This window comes from Puma concolor, chromosome D3 (assembly GCF_028749965.1).
Source record: "Puma concolor isolate L17-30 chromosome D3, mPumCon1.1.hap2, whole genome shotgun sequence".
Classification (NCBI taxonomy): domain Eukaryota; kingdom Metazoa; phylum Chordata; class Mammalia; order Carnivora; family Felidae; genus Puma; species Puma concolor.
Window position 1 is genome coordinate 48,050,453 of NC_141678.1, and position 17,047 is coordinate 48,067,499.

The window sequence follows — 17,047 nt, forward strand, 5'->3', positions numbered from 1 at the left end:
TAAAGTTTAAAATGAGACAGACCTTCCATTACTCAGTCCCTTCATTAAGAACCTAAGCATCTATGTAATTAAACTTTCCATGTCTTATTAATGCCTGATTTGTTTAATCTCCACCTTTTTTCTTACACTGACTCCCCAGCATCCACTTTTAAGATATTTTGCATTTTTAAGAAAATCTTATATCATCGGTGAAACAAACGAAATACCTGGAACTGAAAACCTCATTTGAAAAAGATTAACTTTTTTTTTTCAGCTGCAAATTCCAACAATAAAGGTATTGCTAAAGGAGGGATTAATGTTAAAGTAATTCTGTGTCTACAAAAACTGACCTCAAAGGAATTAATTACACAAAACATATTAGGTACCAGTTCAAGTAAATCTTCAATTTAAAATGTCAATTGCAAAACATAAATCTCTTTGATAAGTTTTAAGTCATGGTGTTAAAGTTGCAACCTGCAGTCTAAACCAATTACAAAGAAAACACTCAAATCATGGTTTTTTAAAAAATATCTTTAACATATGCTTTACTTTCTTTAACTTATCTATACTATGTAACAATTTTATGCAACATTTTCAGATTAGAGACTGGTTCCAGATATTTTAAAGGTATTACAAGTTTACTTCAAATCTAAGTGTAGTATCTGCCTGAGTAATAGCCATATTACCTCCCAAAAGCGTTCATTTAAGTAGGATCATTTATAAAGACCTTTTAAAGTCCTGTGAGGGGGCAAAGTTCCATCAAAGCCATCTGAGTCGTGTGTGTGTAAAATATAAATGTGTGTTTTTATATATAAAATGTGTTGTATACACACACATACATATATACTAGCACATTAACATATTAAAGTTAGAACAACGTAAAAGAGGCGTTTAATTTAACATTTGTTGACAGATGTTTATCGACTTTGTGCAAAATGTCAGTGATGCATATGAGAAGGCAATGTTTGTAGCACACAGAAACTATTATTTGTTCCCAGTGCCTTTACTTGTCCACTGTGTAATCCTCCATAAATTACCTAATACCCACCCCCAATCCCATGCCCATCCCCCATCACTTTTCTTAATCTACAAAATGGGTAGTAATATTTGACTGCAAAATCATTTAAGAACTTCACATGGGAAAGTCTGTACTAAATACACAAATATAGCAAGTGTATTTTGCCATTATGAATAATAAATTGTGTTTTCAGTCTGTTTTCTTTTTTTCACTAAATCTTATTAACTTGACATATTTCCCCTTAATAAAATGAGTCATTAACTTCCTTTTTAAAATTTCTGATATATGTGCATAAGCACTTTTCAATTTTGTGGTGAAATATATCAAGAAAGAAATGTTTTTAAAAATGCACAGTATACAGTATACATCATTTATGTTGTACTTATATAACTTACATAACTTATAACATTTGTGTCATGACTTATATGTCATTCTGTGAAATTTTAAAAATTTAATTACATCATGTATAGTAACATTTAAAGTTCAGAGTTTGTCATAGTCATCTTTTCTTTCTGAGGCTTTCATAACCACCCCAAATGTCCTTGCTGATCCACTGAAATAATAAAAAAGGAGGGATATCCTTTCTTTACTATAGAAGTTGTAAAAGAAAAAAGAGACCCTATACTAGAATGATATTTGCAAATAACAAAAGGTACTTTTGAAGGTATTTTTAAAAAGTGAGGCACCATCTCCAGAAAATAGATTGTAGCATATTAGAAAACCCAGGTAGTATTCATCTGAAAATTCTAAAGAATGTAAGGGTATCGGTAAGTTATTGGCTAACAAAAATGAGCCTGTATCATTAAAAGAGACCATAAAGGAAAAAGGCAGTTGATAGAAATTGAATCCATTTCGTGAAGTGTTGCTAATATTAGGTCTTTGTTGAACTTATTGGCACGAACTAAAATTAATCACACTAATAAGCACTATTAAACTTATAGATAATGAAATAAAGAGGGAATAATCACATTTCCCAAAATGGCAAATTATGTTTCTCCCATTTTGAAAAAATTATAATCAAAATTTTTCATGTTATGTGTATCTACATAATGATGCCTATAAACAAATATTTTAAAGTTTTAGATATTGCACACAAATGAATTAATTTTATACACTTAAAATAGATCATGTCATTTATACCTCAAATTTTTATATTTCAGTTCTTATACAAATGAAGACAAGTAAGTTCCTTTGGTTAGCATAGTTTAACATAATTATTAAAAGACCAGAATATATGGTTTAGCCTTACAGCATGCAAATACCAAAATATTGGTCATTAAAATCTGGAGATAAGAAACCCGATAATGATGAGTGGAAATCACTCATTTAACAAAAATGATAAAATTCAAATTTAAAAGTTAGAAGCTATACATAGCAAAGGAAACATGTAACCATCTGTGAGCATAAGCTATTTGGAAGTTAATTTTTTTAGTTATATAGACATTTTTGTTGTGATATAGTGGTAATAGAATAAATGAACAATATTTCTCTTCATTAAAATAAATGATCTATATCGTGGCTTTCTAGCATCTTATTTTCAAGGAAGTCAAATACTATAATTTGATCTCACTTGATCTCAAATAAATTTTGAGGACTTTTTTCTTTAGCCTTCTATGAAAATACAGCAAAGGTTCTTACAAAGCTGGGGTTTAAGAAAGGGAGAGATGTTCACATTATAGACTTTTTATGTTACAGTGAGATAAATACATTGTACATTAGAGGCATGGTATAAAAATACCAGGATTTTTAGGAATAGGGATTTTTCTTACATATGTTTGGCAATTGTTCAGAGTTAAATAGAATAAACTGTTTGTCCCCCGACAGACTGAAAATGAATGACCTGTATTATATGGATGAAGACTTTTCAAAGAATTAGAACACAGTAAATTCATTTATCTATGAAGTTTTACTGAACAGCACCTAACCTGTCTTTGATGATTCAGAAGGTACTTCACAAATTTTTGGTACCTTTGAATTAATATTTATGAACCTTCATTACCACTATAATTAAGACATACGAGGTATCAATTAATAGAGAACTCCAGTGAGAGAATGCCACGTCAACTAAGCTTTATCTCTGCACAGACATCCCATTCTTGTCTGCCCACGGTACCAATATTACTATTTGCAATTTTGACAGCTCCTTGCTTATAAATATAAAATCCCCAAATTCAAGAGGAGGTACTTTTTTGAATCGAAGTTTTTTCTGACCTTCTTTTTTCCTATTTTTGCTGGTAAGACCATGTGAAGTTCTCAGTGTTCATGGTCATAACTCCCTATTTGGTAATTGCCAAAGAAATTTATCAAGTTGGCCAAAACACAGATGGAGAACTAAGTGGATACCGATATGAAACAGAGAAAGAGTGATCACTCTTAGTCTCACCTTTGACACCATGTGGACACATGCCACTGATGTGATTTGACCCTCAACACTGGGACTCCCATAGGCTCAAGAGGTGGGAGTCAATATTGTTTTAAAGGGAAGATTCTAATCACACAATTCCTATCAGAGTTTTTAATCTTTTTTATGTATAGTCCTTTGGCCCTTATTCATGGCTTGTACCGTCTGTATTTTTTTTTTAATCACCAAATCTTCTATTTATTAACTTTAATTTTAATTCCAGTATAGTTAACATACAGTTTATATTAGTTTCAGGTGTACAATATAGCAATTCAACAGTTCCATACATTACATTACTCAGTGCTCATCATGAGAACTATGCTCTTTAATCCACATCCCATATTTTTCCCATTTCCCCACTCCCACCCCTCAGGTAACATCAGTTTGTTCTCTATAGTTAAGAGTCTGTTTCATGGTTTGTCTCTTTTTTTTTTCCCCTTTGTTCATTTATTTTATTTCTTAAATTCCACATATGAGTGAAATCATATGGTATTTGAGCTTGTCCCCACTTCAGAAAAGGATCTCTTCTTTCTTTGGTCAATAGACTTGCAAGCCCACATTTGTTCTTTTTTGACTGGTATTATCAGGCCAGTGCAAACCCTAGAAGCTTCATATATTTGCAAAGTGTATCAGATTATATTTCATATCATGATTCCCATAACCTCCAAACTTTACATTATTTGAATGGCACTCTCTTAGGATATCTGTCTAGTATTATCTGTTTGGGGTATTCACATCCCTCCTCTTTATGTCCCACGTGATCATTTCTGTGTTGCTGTTTTGTTGTTCTCATATCCTGCCCCTTTCTAAGGGTTCATGTTTCTCTTCCTCTTAAAGGGCACTGACCCCTCCCACTATCATTCAAAGTGAGGGAGATGAAAACTACAATGTTTTCCCTAATCTTCACACTCTTCTTCTTTATTTTTTATTAAAATTGTAACATAAAAATGTCACTCTGAAGAAAAGCCTTGGCTTCATCATTCCCAGCTCCCCTTCCCTGGGAAGAGAATACATTGCCTTTTAATCATGTTGGCCTTGCTTTTCCATAAGGCAATAAAAAAACAGTCTCAACAGAGGTTGCCAGTTATAACTTATGTATAAAAAATGGAATTAAAAACGTTTGATGAGGCAGAATCAGGTCCATAGGGACCCAGCCCCCTGTATTTCCCAAGTTTTTATTTTCTCCTTGCATTCCTCCAGCCTCTCTTCTTAATTTTGTCTTGCATGATTCTTTCTCCCAAACATACCCTTAGGATTTCACAGGGGCCTCCTTCCCTAATTTCCCCCCTTTTTTCCTTCATTCCTACCAGCAGGCTTCTGCATTTATTTTCGATTGACTCTGTACTCTCACTGTCTACAAATATTCATTATAGTTGGAAGTCGCAATCTACCTTTTCTGACGCATCAACTGCATATGAACAGAGTTCTGTGAGATTATTTCCTTTTTCTTATTGACTAGATATATGGACTGGCTTTCAGTTCACTGCATAGTTTTCCAAATGGATTTATATTGCTGGTACAGAAACACGCCCACATCATCTATCTTACCATTCTTCTTTAATGATTTTTACCTGCCTTCAAATTGGCCGGTTTCCCCAATCACATCCCCAGCTCATGCATTTGGATGTTAAACCCTGTGCCTTTATGGTTTTACACTAAATTATGCCCTATTTTGTGGAATGCTTTTTTCTGGGTATTTCCTAGAAATTCTACCTGTCCCCCTTCTGGTGACAACAGTAAGTACTTTTCTCCTTCCTCCTATTTATTACAGGTTGAGTGTTGTGTCAGCTATTAGTGCATACTACTCGCATTGTAAATTGCAGTGTAAACCCTGTAAATTGCATTCTCTTGCAGTGTAAACCCTGCCAGAAGCTCTAACAGGATGCAACTTGTTGACCTAAGAGGTTCAAATATCCCATATCCTTCTCTGTTTATTCTTAAGAAATATTTTCAATAGCCTGTTTCGCATAGATTCCATTAATGTTTTACTTTTCCCTGAATTTCTTGACTCTTTCCCACCTTTTTCCTGCTTTCTACCCTCACCTGGCTCCCCACCATCAGCCTCCACGTGCCTAACGTACGTTCGCACAGAGATCGTGTGTGTTTATCATGCTGTGGTAGGCAGCTTCCAAGATGGCTCCCAAAAATCCTGCCTTCCGGCATTCATGTTGTTGTGTCATCCCAACCCCAGAGTGTGGGCTGCACGTAATCAGCTGCCTCAGACAAATAGAATATAACAAAAATGATGGGATGCTACTTCTGCGTTGAGGTAACAGAAGTTCCTCTCTCTCTCTCTCCCTCGCTCTCTCTCTCTCTCTCTCTGAGACTCCACCTGCTATATTGTGAGATGTGCTATGTAGAGGCTCACGTAACAAGGAAATGAGGGAGGCCTCCAACCAACAGCATGAAACTGGGTCCCTCTGTCCAATAGCTCACAAGAAACTGAACCCCACCAACAACCACATAAATGAACTTGGAAATGGCCCCTCATCCAAGCAAGCCTTCAAATGAGATCTCGTCACACCCCCATAGCCCTGGCTGACACCTTCATTGCAACCTTGTGAGACACCCGTAGCCAGAAGACCCAGCTAAGTTGCTCCCAGAATCCTGACCCACAGAAACTGTGAGATAATAACTGTTCGTTATTTATATCTCTTAGTGTAGGGGTAATTTGTTACACAAAAATAGATAACTTATACAGTAATCCCCCTTATCCATGGTTTCGCTTTGAGTAGTTTCAGTTACCCCCGGTCAACAAAGGTCCAGAGGCAGAAAATCAATAGTCACCTAATGCTATATCACAATGACTATGCCATTCACCTCACTCTGTCTCATTACACAGGTGTTTTATCATCTCATATCATGGCAAGAAGAGAAAGGGTAAGTCCAGTACAATAAATTATTTTGAGAAAGAGACCACGTTCACATAGCTTCTATTATAGTATATTGTTGCAATCATCCTATTTTTAGTTGTTGTTAATCTCATACTGTGCGTAATTTAACTTCTAAATTTAATTTCTAAGCATAGATAGGCATGTATGTATAGGGATAAAACATAGTATATTGTGTTTGGTAATATCTGAGTTTTCAGGCATCCACTGGGAGTCTTGGAATATATATATTCCCCATGGGTAATGGGGCAACTACTGTATACAGAGTATTATAAATATGGTTTACAATCAGACTCATTAACCTGTGTAAGTAGTGATAATGTTCTAATGAAGTAGTTAACTAGATCTTCAGGACCTAGCATAATGCCTGAACCATATTTGCTCAAAAAATATTTATTGAATCAAATGAGAACTTCCCACTTCTCTAAAACTTCTTTGATCGCCGCTGCTAATAAGTTGGTGTATATTTGAGTTTTGTCTTTGTCTCTTCAGGCTTTTATAACAGAATACCATAGACTGGGGAACTTATAAACAACAGAAATTCACTTCTCACAGTTCTGGAGGCTGGAAGTTCAAGATCAAGGCACCAGCAGATTTGGTGTCTGGTAAGGGTTTCCTTCCTGGTTCATAGACGGCTGCCTTCTCACTATGTCCTCACATGGGAAAAGGGGCTAGAGACCTCTCTAGGGCTCATGTTATAAGAACTAATCCCATCCGTGAGGGATCCACTGTTATGACTTAATCACCTCCAAGGATCCCACCTCCAAATACCATCACTTTGGGCATTAGTATTTAACAAATGAATTTGGGGGGAAACAAACATGCAGTCTATAGGAGGGTTTTTTGGTAACTGATTTAGGCAAAATTAAAGAAAAAATATTAAAATGGTGACAGGTGGCTCAGAGAACCAAGGAAGGCTGAACAAGGGTGTTCAGGGAAGGCACAAACACCAAGAAAAGCTAAAATCTGTCAAAGCTTAGTCAAGGTTCTGTCTGCCTCAGGGACATTGGCCAGGACATCATGTTGTGGGATAGTTGGGCACTGCTAGACTTTGGATTTCAGTGCTGCCACTATGCATGATCTCTAGCCATTCTGGCCTTTTACATCTTTCTCTGAAGACATTCGGAGTGGGGCATCCTTTGACTGAGCCGAGCTCATGTGCCCATACCCCCTGCCAGAGCTGAGAGGCAAGGATCATCTGCCCACCTTTTGGCAGGTGGAGGTGGGTTCCTACCTCCCTCTGAAGTCACCCAAGGTGGTATTTCTCCAAAAGAAAAGGGAACCAGATGCTGGGGGACCAAAAATGACCAATGGTCATGCCATCCTAATAAAGAGCTTTAGTGTTCTCTTTCAGGTAATTTTGTTTTTCTTTTCAAATCTGCTCACCAAATGGATTCCCTTTTTAGTACAAACCATCTAAAATAATAGTCTGTGCCTGGATATTAACAGCTACTCCTTTCTCACCACCCACTTACCATCTATTATAGTCCATTTTCTAGTCAGGTGTGTGAAGAACTAAAAGAGCAGGTTTATATGCTTTTTTCCCCCTCAGACATGAAAAGGCCTAGATTAACACTTTTAGTCTAAAGAAATAAACTTACAAAGCATCCGGTGCTGGACCTGTCTCCCACTGTAAAGTCAATGCCTGGCATTTTCCTTTTCTGGAACGTGGGTTTTCCAAGAGCAATTCCATTTTCTTCCTCCTGTAAGGTCTCACAATGGTACGTCTACACTTGTGGGTCTAATTATTTTGAAAACTAATCTTCTTCTCCTCCTGCCTATATTTTGTAATTATTTGTGGTCGGTGCCAACAAAAATCCACCCTCTAATTCTAATCCCCATAATCTAGATTCTTTTCTTTATATCATCACTTGCATTTTTCTTGGGCCTTATTTCTTTCTTCTTTCCACATTTCTCCAACCTTGTGGTGGAGATAATGACCCCCTTTTGCTTGTTTTCCTGGAGTTTTCTTGAGCTCCTCCCTCTAGCCCCGTCTTTGTTTGTGTTCTGAACATCTTTCTCTCTTAAGTTGCTGGCTGTCTGTGTTTGCCGTCTTTCTGTCTTCACATTCTCTTTCTTGTAGCCTTCTTTATCTTTCTACCCAACTACTTTAAAGCTCTTTCTCTGAGTCTTCTATTGAACCTCATATTCACACCTCCATCTTGACTGAAGACTGTTTCTCCATTTCATCTTTTTTCTCCCTATTTTTCTTTATATCAACTATAATTCTTAACCATGCATCACTAATTCAACACACATTTATTACATATTTATTCTCTGGTTAGAACTGCATGAGGTGCTAAAGAGAACAAAAAGAATAAACTAGAATTCTGCCCTCAGAGGTTCAAGATCCAGCAAAGAAAGAAAACTTGTTAAAAAAAAAAAAAAAAACTGTAAGTAAACATGATAAGCACAATCTTAAGAGGATAACCAAAATACTTGAGAGCACAACAGTTGGAGAGATGGATCCTGCCTGAGAGGTCTCTTCTTCACAGAACAACTGGCATTCAGCCCTGACTCTTGAAGGATGAGTGGGGTTTTGCCAGACAGAAATGGGGAAATGTATTTCAGGCACACTGCTAAGTAAAGTCATGGGTGTTGTGGGTTGTTCACAAAGAGATGAGTGGGGACTGAAATCCAGGCCATGCTCTGTATGTTACTACTGATACCCCAGCATAGGGTTGTATCATCTCAGAAGAAGGTGAACAAAGATATCACATAGGCTGGTGGTATGTAAGTGCATAGTTTGTAAGAGGCAAATACCACACAGCCTTTCATTTCTGCTCTGTTGCCCCTTTCTTCTGTCCTTGAAACCCTCAATCATGAGCTTTTCCAAAGTTAAATTCTTCTTAGATCAGTATAGACGGTGAATATATGGCCAACCTCATAACCTGCAGTGTTTCCAGTTAAATAGGTTATTCCAATTTTTTCTTTCTTGCATTTATATTGTTTCTCCATACATGTAATGGTGTAGTATCTCTTTAGCTACACAAATATTTCATCTCCAGCTACTGTTTCCAAATAAATGTTTATTGCCTTTGATTTAATTAAAGCTATTAGCACAACGTTCTGTCACAAAAATTTCTTGTTTTCATCTTTTCTTGCTTTCTGTATTATTTTTCCAAAAGGAACTTTCTGGAATTTCAAGAAACCATCTGCATTTTATACCTGAGAGAGATCTAAGAGGCATGAGAACTAACCTTAAGCCTCTTATTTACCGATCCAGAAACCACATCTCAGATGCCGAGGGATTTGTTCCAAGTCACATAGTTAACAGAAGAATCATCTTCAATTATATTTTTTAAAGATGTATACAACATAGCTTTTTTTATTTTTATTTTTTTAGAGAGAGCAAACCCGAGTGTGGGAGAGGCAGAGGGAGAGAGAGAAAGAGAGAATCCTAAGCAGACGCCATGCTCAGCAAGGAGCCTGGAGCTCCATCCCCCAACCCTGGGATCATGACTTGAGCCGAAATCAAGCGTCAGATGCTCAAGTGACTGGGCCACCAAAGTGCCCTATATACAACACAGTCTTAGCAGAGACCACTGTCAGTGTTCCCTTATTGTTGTAGAATCATCTGCTCTTCCTCATATCAGAAACTTATGTGGGGACCCATTTTTCCCTTGCTAACCTTTTTTTTACACACTTACGACTTTGCTTCTCTCTTTTTGTGCTGCTTTATGATTTGCCCCTGGTTGTTTTGCCCATGTCATGTTTAGAGCTTTCTTGGGCTCCTCCAGAATGGTCTCAGTCCTCTGCCTGGGCTGAGTGCCCCATGTACCATCATTTCTCCACTTGGCATCTGACCACCTGTTGGTACTCCACCATCGCCTATAGAGGGCATAGAAAAAGGATCTCCCATAAGACAGAACTCTAAGCCCCACATCAGCTTTAGCCCTGCTATTCTTTCTTAGATAGAATTTGTGTTCATCTTTTTTGATAGGTCCACACAAAGTTTTAGTTTTTAGAAATGATTTAAGGATAACATATAAATATGGCACTAACAAATGCACCATTTAAAATATATGCATAGATTCCTTTATCATAACATTTTTATATTTATCCCCTTATCTCTCCAGTCCTGAAACTTCACCTCTGTAAGATCTGCTTCAAGTAGCCAGAACAGTCTTTTAAAAATACAAATCGGGTCATTTCACTCCTTGTTTAAAATTCTCCAGTGCTTTTCCAGTGCAATTAGACCAAAATCTAGGCCCCTTACCATAGTATATATGGCCCTGTAGGATATGGCCCCTGCACCTCTCTGATTTGCTGTCTTTCCATTCACCTCTCCTGCCTCACTGAGCCCACACTACACTGACCTTTCCATTTCGCAAACATGCCAAACTCCTTCTCACCTCAGGGCCTTTGCACTTACTGTGCTCTCTGCCTGAGAGGATCAGCCCCCAGAGCTTTGCCTGGCTGCTGCTTTCCAGCATTCAGCATCCTCTTGCAATTACTCTGCACTCCATCCCATCTATTCTGTCTCCTTCAGTCTACTCACCACTCTCTGAAATTACCTTGTTCACGTGTTTGTTTATTATTGTTGGTCTCGTCCCTCTAGAATAGCTCTGCTCAGTGGAACTTTCTGCAATAATGGAAATGTTTTCTATGCTTCACAATATGGTAGCCAATAGCTACATGTGGCTATGAGCACTTGAAACGTGGCTGATGAGACACAAGTATGTTTTGTGTGGCTCCCACCAAGAAGTCAACAAAACACTAGAAAATCTCAGCACATTCTTATATAAAGCCATTGGGCATCTACTGCTGAAATATTGCTGTAATTCTGGTTGCTTCACTTTAATAAAAACCTAACAGAGCAGGGACAGGTCAAGGGAAAGGCAAATAAAATAAAATGATGATGGAGGGATTTCTGCAGGACAGTTAGCCCAAACAGTGGCTTGGTATGAATTGGACAGAGAGGTTCTCTTTGGTGGACATAGCCCCTTGCCCCAGCCCCTTCCTTGGGGAGTAGAGCGCTGGCTGGATTTGAGCCAGCACTCACCTTCTGAGCAACCTTTGTGCAGGGCCAGTCTGCATGGCCATAAGCATAGGCCCCGTGTTTCTGCAAAGGGTTAAAATTATTTATATTCTTCAGCAACCTGAAGTGGTGAGCAACCTCGGCACAGTAGAAATAGGGGCACACTTTGAAATGGAGTCTGTAGTGTTACAACCAATAAAAAAAAGAAAGGAAGAAAGAAGCAATCATTACTTGTTACAAATAAGCTTCTGAAATTTATACTCCTAGATACTCCTAGATTATAGACTACAACATACATCTTTCAAAGAAGACTTCTAATAGTCAATTATAGATAAAAAGGATAGTTTAAAAGTAATTTAACATTTCAAAATTCAGATGTGCATGTTCTTAAGCCTCTATTTCAGAATCCTGATGATCCATTTCTATTTCATGCCCTTGACTACCTCTCTAGGACTCTGTGCTTGGGAGGTTATCAATGACCCCTATCTTTTCAGAATCATCAGTTTTTCTCAGCCTTCTCCCTCCTTGGCTCATCTGTGACTTTCAGCTCTGATGACCACCCACTTCTTAGAATTCAACAAACATTTTATAGAGAGTTTATATGCCAGACACTGTATAAAGTCACAAGGAAATAAAAATCCTTTCCCTCGAGGATTTCATAGTTTATTGGAGGAAACAGGCATGTAAATAAATGGTTTCATTATGGTATCATGAGTGCAAAGACGACATGGTCTAGACTCTGAGGTAGCATAGAGAATAGGACGATTAATACCATTTGGAGATGGGGAAGCAGGGATGTTTTTCCTAAAAAAGAACCTGACTTTAAGGATGGCTAAAGTTTCCTTGACGAATAATGTGGAAGGGCCGTCATTCCAAATAGAGGGCACACAATATACAAAGGATGGAAATGTGGACGAGCAGAGATCTACAAACAGTCTGAAACATCTAGGCTGGGAAGTGCGAAGGCTATGTTGGGAGGCATGGGGGGAACTGGAACAGAGAGTCCCCGAAGGCTTTAAGCAGAGAACTAATAGGAACAGATTTGTGCTCTGGAAAGATCGCTATGGTAGGGTGTAGGGAAGGGAGAAAGAGAAAGGCAAAGACCAGTGAGGGAGGATTACGGTGAGCCAGGCATGGGAGGTCAGAGCTGTGATTACAGGCATTGACAGTAGGCATGAGCATTGTCTACCATTTATGGGTAATCTGTGAATTGAACCTTCATGTTGGTGATAGGCTGGTGGGAAATGAAGGAAGAAATGAAGACTCCCAGATCTGTGGCTTGGGTAGATCAGAGAACAGAACGTCATCAACCAAATTAGGGTGTAGCAAAGGCAGAACTATTGTTGAGGATGATAGGAAGCTTGTTCTTATACTTTCTAATTTGGACACTGTCACACATTGGACAATGATAGAAGAGGGTAAAGCAATCTCAGCTTTGACACTGAATTGCTTATAAAATTATATAACTTCTCTGCCCTTCGGTTTCTTTACCTCTAAAACTATTGACCTAGCGTCTGGCATATACTATTTCTATATAATCAGATTTCCCCAAGAACCCTGTGAGGTATGGGAAAGATATGCTTATTCTCAAAAAATGGAAGCCCCAAGTAACTTGCAGAAATTATAATGGTGTATGTAAGTACACTTTGTAAAATGACATTGTTCATTTACTATTGTTGTTTTTCCCTTTTGTTGTCCTCCTAGTCAGTACTACTACTATTCACATTGTCCCATGCTGATAAGTTTTGGTGGTTTCATGAGAGCCTCAGGGCAAAGACTGGTCCTGGTTATCGCGTGTGCACAGTGCTAAGAACACGGCACAGCATACTCTCAGTCCATGCTGACTGGGTGGGTTGAGCCTACAGAAATCGACTAGCTGAACAGCTGGAGCTTTCTTTGGTACTTTGTCCTATCTTCAGCTGCCTCCAAATGGCATTGACCCCAAGGGAAAAAAGTAAAATTCTCTGGGCAATACAGCATTTTAAATATTAGAGAATCTAGGCATAGGCTGTGTTATACGCTCGCAAGAACCACGGTATTCTGAATTTACTGTTTCCAAAATGGAACATTATCATGCTAAAAATTAAGAAATATTTATTTTAATTTATGTTGGCAGTAAAAGCGAGTAATATGATCATGCCGAAAATGTCCTGGGTCTGTTGCAGAATAAAAAGTTGTTTTTAAAAAACTAACAACTTTGAGCACAAGGCAGTTTCTGTTTTCACTCTACCCTCAAGAACTCATTGCACCCGTGAGTCTGAACCCATGAGGATAATAAAATAATTACAGTTTTATTTTACTGAATTCTGACACTGAATTTGATCCACTAATGTCTGCATATTTCAGGTAGGAAAAATAGTGAAACCGGCTAGATAACGCTGAGATTTTTTTTCATAATTTTAAATTCTCTGTGAAGAGATCTTGTCATCATTTACATATTTCTTACCAAAAACTTCCTTGTAATGATCTTAGCACTCTGAGCACATCAGAAAATCCAACCATCTCACACACACACGCACACACGCACACGCACACACACACAAATCCCAAGCAATGGTTGAAAAGAATTTATCAATTAATCAAGCAATGCTTTATCTGAGCCTCTTGCCTGTGTGTGCAGACACCAGGAAAGACAATTATAAGAGTAATACAAATAGCATTTGTGTTTGGACTTCCCTATCACACTGTTCATGAGGATTGATGATTTTTTTTTTTTTTGGAGGGAAATAAAGAGATTGGAAAGAACTTTAAGCTTATGCTCTGCACAGAAAATTCATTTTGAAATGTGTTCAGTTCAAGGGTTAAATGAAACCAAAGCAGTCACTTCAACCATGTTTTTGAAGAAAATAAAACAGCTTGATGTAAGTTAAATGAAGGGAGTCTATGACTTAAAAGAAATGGACAGATAGAGAAAAAGGTCACAAGATTAAATTTTCCCCGAGGGGAAAGTCCTTCTCTGGAATCATTAACCTCCTTCTAGGTCACTCCTGGAAAAACAGCGGGAAATCCTCCTGCGCCTGGAAAGATGGGTGCATCCCAGCCACCCACTGACCTGGCGGCTGGAAGACAGACCTGATTGTGCCCCCAATTCCCCCTCGGGCATGCTTGATTTTAAGACCTCTATTTTAAAGGAACACGATCTCTCCTTTTTGGACTCTGAAATAACAAAATTAGAAAGTACGTTTTTAACATGAAAAGCCTAATGCCGTTTCCCAAAGACAAAGGAAAGAACATACATGTGATAGCAGTTGTCCCTGAACTGGTGAGTGATTTGGTGAGTTTTCCCCCCATTTTCGCACACTTTCTACGAGATTTTCTTGTAGTTCCTAAATTGAAAAAAAAAGTTATTTGTCTTTGCTTTAAAAATATGTAATCGTTCTATATGTGTGTAGATTCTTTTACTGTTTCATTAACTAGTATTAGGGGGGACGTCCTTGACTGGAGCATGCAAGCTTTTCTGTCAGGATGCATTAACTGCTTCTTCCGTTTATTTTCTACAACTTCTGTTATTTACATACTGATTTATGAGCATGCTGATTTATGATTTATACGTATATGAATAAAAAACTTTTGAGGCTAAAATGAAAAATGTTTAAACCCCAAAACGAAACACAAATATGTCCTAGCAAAATTATTTTTAAACATCTCTCTTCGATTTCTTTGTTTCAGCACCAAATGAAGAGTAAGTATAATTATCAATGCACGGCTGCTAAACATTTCTTTAAAATAAATCTGATTTCTGAACTACAAAATAATAGTTTCTCCAGCTTTGCACCCCAAGCTTTCCTAACATAATGCAAAACCGTAAAGCAAAACTGCATGTTAAAAATAGAATCTGACTGCTTAGCACCAAGCAAGAAACAGAATAATAAGGCAAAGTTAAGGCCAAACTAAAAAATCTGAAAAGTGCAAGAGCCCACCGTGAGGTTTCTCCCCCTCCCTCCCGCTTTGATGTCTTTAAATTGATACTGAGAAAAGGGACGAAATATGTTTAAGAGGTGCAAAGAAAAGAACGATGCATCAACCACTCACTGCTATAGAAGGAAACATGAAAAGTGCTCTGCTCAGAGTGCAGGTGGTTTCTGTATTCTTTCCCAAATTGGTTCTAAAGCAAGAGAGAACGTTAAAGATTTTAAAAGACAATGAGGCAATTTCCTAGTCTCTGGAGAATAAAGATAAACTGAAGCATCAAGGAGAAAGGAAAGGAAAATGCACTTGTGAATCCTAGCACAGCCTAGGTGTGGCAACCGGCCTCTGCTCAAGTCACATACCTCACAGTCCTTGCCTTTTAGTTCCTGTTCCCACACTGAATAACCAAGAAGTAACGATCTTAAACTGCATGTAGGTAACTTATGATGTAATATAAATTGGGTACAAAGGTAACAATTTCCTGACGGTGGTATGGTAAGAAAAAGAATTGTGTGCCTCACTGTTTTCCAGCCAAAATGCATTTCTGAAGCAGGAAATCAAAAACACATCACAAACCTTCCAACTAGACTAAACACATTAAATCTGCTGATATTAGTAACTGTCACGAGGCTGCCAGGCTCAGGGAGCAGCAGGTACTGACAGCTACCCACTCCCTGCCTCTAAACACACTTTTCGCAGATACTTTGCTGAAGAAAAGTGAACAAATATTCCATTGTTGCTGCAGTTTATTAAATGGTCCCCCGGAATTCCCTACAGACACTGCTTAAACAAAAATAACGAATGGGACACCCATTTGATGCACAACACAGATCTGAACTGAGAAGCAAAATAAAAGGTTTCAAGTGACATAGGCCAGAACACGTCTGAGCCCCCCCACACCCAAATAAATCACTAAAATGTACATTTTCTAAGCTTCCTTTGTTTTCATTTGCTTAAAAATACATCTTATTAATTCTTCACTCATTTTACCTTAATTTCACCTTTCAATAGCAAGATAGCATCGTTTGAAAATTGTGAAGATCTAAAAAATACCCAGGCATATATATATATATATATATATATATATATATACACACACACATACATATATGACTCTGTTTCAGATGGACTTCTGTTCGCCACAATGTCTGTTTATTGCTGAGGCTTCATGAGGTTTTATACCTGGCTTTTAAAATATCTCTTTTCTGTCAATTGCATTTGAAGGGCAGTTGTCTTCCTAGCGTCAGTTAATTGTTGGCACCACATCTGATCCATTTATTCACAAAGCCAGACTTACTCCTTTTAAGCTAACTCCTTTGTTTACGGCGATTTCTTTCCCACTGCCCACCAACCCAAAGTCTGTTTTTTTGCCTGGCACAAGATTAAGGAAAAGGTAGGAACCTATCTAACAAAAAGACATACTGTACTCACGGGCAGATTTCTCCAGAAACCACCCTTTCTCTGGAAACCACCATCAGGAAAAATTGCCATGTGGAGTAAAACAATTATAAAATGCCAATTATCACCTCCCTGGAAAACCTTGAGAATTTAAAACTAAATAGTATATACCTTACATGTTACCTTTACTTCTTCTTTGTTTCTATTCCCTCCCCAAACTACCCCCCCCAACAGCCTTCTGTTTTCATTTATCATGAAGACTTATAAAGTAACCGATACTAAGGAAGCATACATGAATACATTTCTGACCTTATGAAATTTATGATGTCTGATCATTGCCATTCATTTTATAGAAATGGTAGTTTTAAAATGGAAAGATTCGATGATTCTGGTCTGAAATAAAATTTCAAAAATGAGTCAGCTACAATGAAGGAAAGACAAAGGCAGAAAAAAAAAAAAAAACAACAGAA

General features: G+C 37.7%; 1 long non-coding RNA gene across 1 annotated transcript in view; it reads left to right on the forward strand.

Moving 5' to 3' along the window:
• LOC147575553 (uncharacterized) overlaps positions 1-9,354 on the forward strand; it is a 10,896-nt gene extending 1,542 nt beyond the window's left edge. The window contains exons 2-3 of the long non-coding RNA XR_015242504.1: positions 6,241-6,278; positions 6,782-9,354. This is a non-coding gene — a long non-coding RNA (uncharacterized LOC147575553). The remainder of the gene's footprint in view (positions 1-6,240; positions 6,279-6,781) is intronic.
• The last annotated feature ends 7,693 nt before the right edge of the window (positions 9,355-17,047 follow it).